At 34.8% G+C, this 7,621-nt stretch overlaps 1 long non-coding RNA gene across 1 annotated transcript; it reads left to right on the top strand.

The window, feature by feature from the left end:
* The first annotated feature begins 695 nt into the window (after positions 1-695).
* On the top strand, positions 696-7,006 carry LOC135770489 (uncharacterized). The gene is made up of 3 exons (XR_010542649.1): positions 696-783; positions 1,158-1,216; positions 6,833-7,006. It is a non-coding gene; the product is annotated as an uncharacterized lncRNA (long non-coding RNA).
* Positions 7,007-7,621: the final 615 nt, after the last annotated feature.

The following is a 7,621-nucleotide window of genomic DNA, read 5'->3' as shown; positions in this document are numbered from 1 at the left end:
AATTTAATTAATGGATGTGATGTATTGATTTGAGTTGATATGAAGTAATACATGAGAAACGAAAGTGACAAATTGTGGGATGTTGGTTGTCAATGACAACAGTCAAATATTATCACAAAAATCAAATATTTATTTATATATATATATATATATATATATATATATATATATATATATATATATATATATATATATATATATATTATATAAAATTATACATAAATAATGTTGTATACATATATGACTATTTACAGAATTCATATGTTCTATATGATTATATATTTATATATAAGCATGTGGGAGCAGTTTACATGAACTCTTTCATAAACAGTATTGCAAGGGAAAAGATGCCTGCAAATAAATGTAATTGAGTCATTTCCTGCAACTACTGTATGTTCGGCTTCAATTTTCACATCTTCTTCAGTTGAGCGCCTATATTCACAAACACAGCGTAGGGTTACATATGACCACAAAATGTGCCATTGATGACGCGCTGCAGTTGTTGCTTTTATGAGCGCCGACGTAAAAATAAAAAAAGTTCATAACAACATTGAGGTTTTAACCTTAAAGCTGAAGTATCAAACTTTAGTCTTTTTAATTGTAATACTTAGTCTGTTTATATTCAGGTGGATTTAACCAATGCACAAATATTTAGTTTTCCTTTCGTAAACTAGATGAACGCCCTGCGTCTGCATGTGCTGTGGTATTTGTTTCCTCTTAGTACATCTGCACACCTGTGCTCCTATAAGCTTGAATGGAAATCGTTGTTGTGTGGTTTTGAATGTAAGTTTTTTTTTATTCACCACCTAAAGGTGCATTTACACTAGCTTTATGAAACATTCAACAGTATGTCTCTGCTAAATGAATATATGTAAATGATTAGTATTCTTCTTTATAACTTAAATTTTTATGTTAATAAGGTCACAATTAAAAATAAAATAAATATTACTCTTGTTTTCCTACATAAAGTGCTCTTTGATGTATTGAAGTGGTACTGTGCGGTAACTTCCAGTAACGGTCTTACGCCCCTGTGCAAATGCGCAAATTCTTCCAGCTGCAGTTTTTTTATAAAAAAAATTTCTTTGAAGTTTTAATGTGACATATAGCATTAACAAAACATTTCAAACATAACGTAGACCTTCTCTCTAAAATCATAGGCCACATGGCAAGGACCTCGCCCAGAACAACGTCCGGATCTGGGCATGCTTACCTGGAGGTGGGTTAATAATATCACAATTTTACCACCTGATTTCCAGGCATTGCCAGTTACAACGTGTGACTATAAGCACCTGTAATGACAAAACCTGATCCAATGTCAATATAACACACCTCGCTAAAGAGGTGAAGTTAAAATAAAAAATAAAGCGCACGCTCATTCGCTTCACTGATTTTGGTTTCTGAGTCTCGTCCACTTAGGGGAATTTGAAAAATGTTGGAGTTTGAACAATACAGCTTTTTAAAGTTGTAGATTTTTAAAGTTTATTTCTCAGGCCTTACTTTTTTTTTTTTTACTCTTGGGAGACCTGTGACAGGCTTTGAAATATAATGGCATTGAAATGGCTCTGGTTTGAATATTTTCACTAATGTAGTAGACTTTTGTTAGACCTGTGATCTTTAGTTTTATTCAATGTATTGATAGGTTAGTCTTTTGCAAATGACTACAGTACTGTGCAAAAGTCTTAGGCCACCGTTCCAGAATTAGATTAGTTGTTTTTGCAATGTTATAGTGATCATATATAATTGTTTCTCAGTCTCTTTAATAAAATACATCCAGAAAATACAGGAAATGTGTATATAGTATTAAAATTTTATAAAAATTTAAACTAAAGTGTCAAGTTTTTATTGTAAACTCTCCTTCAACTTGAGCAATAGCAGGAAACTGCAGGATCTCTTAAACCTAAATGAAATTAAATCCTAATTTCTAATTTTAAAGAAATTCGTCTTTTTACTTCATTCTGCTCAAAAACGCTCAAGATGTGTTTAGTGCCAAGAGAGGTCACACTTAACACCGACGATGCCTAAAGAAGACATTTTAGTCCTGAAAATGTCATTAATTTATTTTTTTGTGTACATATTTCCTGTGTTTTTTGTATGTATCTTAATAAAATAGATTGAAAAATAAATATGGATGGACATTAAAACTTCTAAAACAACAAGTCTGGTGGTGGTGGCCTAAGACTTTTGCACAGTATGGTATATCTGAATCTTAAAGAAATACTAAAATATGAATAATAACATTTCGTGATAATGTGGACAGGTGTGAATAAATATTTTTCCCATGAAATAAATATATTTTAGTCATTTAGAGTTAATTCTACTTATATTTAGCTATGGCTATGGGAACACAAACAGCCAATACATCAGGCAAACATGCATGACTAAACCTAAACGGCTGAAAAATAAACAGTAACACATGTCTAATGTTTGTGTGTGTGCGTGTGTGTGTGTGTGTGTGTGTGTGTGTGTTTAACTAAACATGAAAGAAAGAACATACATCACATTTATTTATTAACAGTGTCAGTAAAGCGGCACATATCAAACTTTTTCAAAGTAACAGTTAAGATCAATATTCATTGAGGTCTGGTGCTTATTTGACTGTACTTTCACTCTGACTTGTATCACACTATGAGAAATATGCTCATACACAGGCGATGATTCAGACGGTCTAAAAGCGTAGCCTTTGAGTAATACCGAAAACATGGCAATATTAATACGTTTCAGGTGATTACTGAATATAATAGTATAGAAAAGCTATAGTTAAGACACATCTTTCATGTAAGGTTTTATCACTGGTGACGTATCCTTAGATTTTTGGGGATTTTCTTAAGCTTGTCGACTTTGTATCTGCACATCTTGAAGTAAGGCTGATTGGCCAGACACTTGGATGGAAAGCACTCAGTGTTGTGGTTATTTTTAGATCTAAAAACAAGCCCCCACGTGGAACAAAGAACCCCTGCTCAGAGCCACTGGAAAATATGATCTGGGTCACCTGTACGCTCATTCACACTGTACGATAAAGGTCATCAAAATACGAAATCTTAAATTGGATCAAGGTTAAAGTGTAACTTTAAGGTTTAAAATCTGTGCTGTGAAAAGATGAAAGCGTCTCTGTAAAAAAAAAAACTTTTTTCAGTGACTACTGACACGTTTGTAGGCCAAATGGTTTTGGACACTGAAATATACACATATACTTCACATATGACTGATATGTGTGAATATACAGTGTGGTATATAAATATATGAATATACAGTACAGTGTGACTGTTTTACATTTTAAGTTCTTGATGTTACCAGATTTGCAATCCTTGTACTATTATATAATAGTGTTCTTTATCCCCATTGGTCGAGCATTGTGTTAGCAACACAAAAAGGTCATTGGATCAAACAAACACATAAACATACAGCACACATTAAATAGCGTTGTGTGACGTGTAATACACCGCAAGTCGCTTTCCCAGTGCTACTGTATAAACAAACTTGGACATAAAAATGATTTATTTATAAAATCAAGATGGTGGTTAGTTTAAAAATGGCCTATTTGCATCATTTATTAACTTTTAAAGTGCTTAAGACTTTAACACATGCACCCTGGGTTCTGTGGAATGGGGGACAGTGTGATTCACTCGCGTCGCAGACATCCGCTCAGCACAAAGTCCCTTCCATGGGGGCAGACATGTACAATGCCCCTTTTTATCTGTCTGCACGACACTGAATACTAAAATGACTCAACCATGCTGTTTAACAACTCTTGACATTTGAGGTATTTTGCTTATGGCATACAGAGCTGAGCTGTGGTAACTTTTCAAAGACACTTTAAATGTGAATGAATACGTCTAGTGGCGTGCACAAAGAATTTAGAAATGACTTTTAGTAAAAAAAGTCAGATTTACGAGCATTAAGAATGAACATTATTGTATACTGTACGATGCTGTTTACATCTTAAACCTTTCAATATCTTTCCGTGACTGGATTTCCTTTGAACAGACAGATATGCCCTTGAGATCATTTTACTGAAAGCTTAATGTTTTCTGAAATCTGATTCGCTCATTTCCTGTTCACAATAACCCATTTGAAAACATCCCGCCCCATTATCCTTATGGGCTGCCTTGACATTTGTACACGCCTGGCAGACCTGTGGGATTTCTACACATGTGGGAATGCGGGCCGTAGACCAAAACCGCAGTTTCCAACCAAACACTCCATCCGCCAATAACAGCACACAAGGAAAAATGGCACAAAAGAGAGTTCCTGTAAATGATAGGTTTATATTTAACAAATAAAACTCATACTCTGTGTTTTATTATCTCGGAAACACTCAAGCAAACGTACTAGCTTTGCTTTGAGATTTGTTTATCCGTTTAACAATATTTGTGTATGTTTTTTAAAAGGCATTTTATTGTCTGATCTCAACCAGAAGAATGACTAGACATCTAGGACAGAGGTATAAAATAAATCTTGAAGCCATAGGTCTGTTTTAGAACAAATTGATGAGAATTTTTTTTCATGTTTTATTAATGCCTTGTAAATGTAAGAGCTGTCCAAACTGAAAACAACTTGCACTGACTTATTTTAAAGTCAGTGTCCTTTGTTTTGCCTCAAAATACACACAAGTAATGTTTTAAGTAAGGCATGTTTGTTAAAACTAGTTATAATTCCTAATTAAACTAAAGCCAAGTCCTGACTTAAGAAAATCCCTGTCCGGGAAACCCCCCCTGAGTTGGTTCGACTTAAAGGGATACTCCAGCCAATTATAAATATGACCCCATGATGTACTCACCCTCAAACAATCCAAACTACACATGTCCGTCATCTTTCAGACAAGCACTTTGGAAGTTATTTTGGTAATGTTCTTGTTTTTCCAAGCTTCATAATGGTAGAAAACAGGGATCAGGGAACAGCTTCTGGCTTTAAACCTCAAAAAAGTGCATCCATCCTTCAAAGAAGTAATACGGGTCCAAGGTGTTATAAAGGTCTTCAGTGAGTAATCGATGGGATATTGTAAGAAAAAATCCATATTTTTAACTATAATACTAGCTTCCGGGAATGACCCAACTTGGACTCATGCGATTCACGAAAGTCACTACGCAATGTACCCTTGGCAGGAAATTGACATTTTATGTCAACTTTTTTAAGCAAAAACGTAAAATCGTAGGTTGAATTGACTTGCAAAATCAATTTGTTTTAACTTGTTTTTTACTGTGTGTGCTAAAACTCTTGTATGAATCAAGTCCAAGATGGCGCCGTTAATGGAAGCAAGTCATAAAGTTTGAAATATGGTTGAACTTGGAAAAGCTAGGACATTTACTAAAATAGCTCCAAATGTGTTTGTCTGAAAGATGATGGATATGTGTTTCTCGGATTGTTTGAGGGTGAGTAAATTATGAGGTAATTGTATTATTTGGCTGGAGGATCCCTTTAATGCAGCACTGCGCAGACAGAAAGGTGAATAATACAAAGTACCACAAGAGCGATTTGAGAGTCAGAGGTCACATTCCATACTTGACAATACTTGAGATGTCTTCTGAAACCTAAAGAAGAACATGTGAAATTAGCATGACCCTATTTTCTGGACAAATAATTTCAGAAGTAGGAGATTTATGCATGTCTCTATTTCAATTTACTATTAATTATTTCATTGCTGTGTAGGAGAAGCTGACATGAATAAGATTTATTTGATATTTTATTTCTGTTGGGTCAGTGTACTAGGGGTGTGACGAGATCTCGCGTGATTAAATGTGTCTCGCGAGATTAAATGTGTCCAGCGAGATTTCTTGTGGAGGTGAAATGCTGGCCGTTTATCAAATAAAAGACTGCATCCTTCGGAGGTCACATTTTTAAACTGCATTTACTTCATAAAGACTGTCTTATTAGAGACTATTAACCATTATAAAGTTTACTAATTATTTAGTTAATCGCAACTTGTTGTAATATGCTCACGACATGCGAATGTAATGCTCAGTTAATGATCTGAAATAAACCTTGATGACGTATGCAGCCTGCATATGTGACCTCCAGAGGATGCAGCTTTATGTTTGACCCTTTCACAGTGCATGCATTATATTTGTCTTTTACTGCGTTTGCTTTTTTGTTTGGGTTTCTAATAATGTTCGTTTGGGAACTCGTGTGAAGTCTGAGATGCGTTGTGTCTAACATCAGTGTCAGATGTCTCAGCAGATTAAACCCTCAAACAGAGTTTACATGATTTAATGTCTGCATGTTCTTGCTCAAAAAATGACAGTGGCTGTATCATTTCTAGTGTAAAGAAATGGACATATATTAAATATTAAAATGGATTTAAACATTGTTTGGCTAAAAATAAGCGTTTCTCTCCGTTTCAAGTGAAATTGAAAATCTGCAGGCATGTGTTTTAATACATACATAATGCTTTTTATTTATAGGCCACAGATGTAATGTGTTTGTTAATGTTGTTTAATGTAAATTGGTTTTAATACTTTATTTGAACCAATTATTATTGCATCTTCATTATTATGTAATTTTAAAGGCTACTGCTCACTTGGGTCTATTTTTATTACCCCAAAATAACCAATTACTTCATTGTCAGTTAGCAACATAATTGTCAGGGACAGTCCTTTATTGGTTAAAACATTTACAACCAGGCTTTTGAACTAAAATTTCGCCATTTTTCAAGAATCACAATCATTTTGCTGAACTATGAACGCTACTTCCCTGCTTTAACACATGAGTCAAATTTGGTTAACTGTTACTTCAAAAGTAAGACAGTAAGACTGCTCTGTACAGTAAATTTAGTGTGCATACACTGTTGGACTATGCTACTGGAATAAAGAAATGCATCAAATTGCCTTCCATACAGATTGACATCAGTAGATGAATGCCAGGGGTGGATCATGCAAGAGGATTTTACCCTCGCTGTTTGACTAGGACCAATATAGCCTGTGATGTGGATAAGATTCTCTGGCCTGACCCAGAACAAAGACGGGATGTTGATGCGGAAAAATGTTTTACAGTTGTGCTGTGTAGCACATGAATGAATAAAAATGTCCTAATGCATACATTGATTGTGTCTTATGTGGCCTTGTCAAAAGGTTTTTGAGGGGGAGAACCACAAGCAACTTACCAGTTTTGCATATATTGTTTTGAATTTATTGTACCAGTGTGTAGTACTATGTTGTAGTGTGTGTGTTTTTGAAAGCTTGTGTGTGTGTTGTCTGAGGGAAAAGTTTGGTTTTTCAGTAAGAGTGAATGGTTTTGAGTGTAGAGCTTCATTTTGACCTGAAAATAGGATGTTTGGAGTATTGTGTGAGGCGTTATGATATTGTGTTTACTGTTTTGAGAATATGAGGCATAGTTTGAAGAAATGTGTTTAAGCAACCGAGAAAAACTGTAAAAATAACGTGATTTCAGTTTCTCATTAATTTATTTAATCATTGAGGATTTCTTTAAAAGTGTACAAATCTCTTCTCGTCTCGTTCTCGTGAACCCAATCTTGTATCTCGTCTCGTCTCATGGATTAAGTGTCTCGTCCACCCCTACAGTGTACCGTATGACAATGTTAACATACTGTACACTCTTAGGGGGCTTGCACACCAAAGGTTTTACGCCCACGGCCGGCGTATGTTTTTAATTGTTCCAATGGAACATT

Source organism: Paramisgurnus dabryanus, chromosome 8, assembly GCF_030506205.2.
Source record: "Paramisgurnus dabryanus chromosome 8, PD_genome_1.1, whole genome shotgun sequence".
Lineage (NCBI taxonomy): Eukaryota > Metazoa > Chordata > Actinopteri > Cypriniformes > Cobitidae > Paramisgurnus > Paramisgurnus dabryanus.
This window is presented reverse-complemented; position numbering and strand designations above follow the sequence as displayed.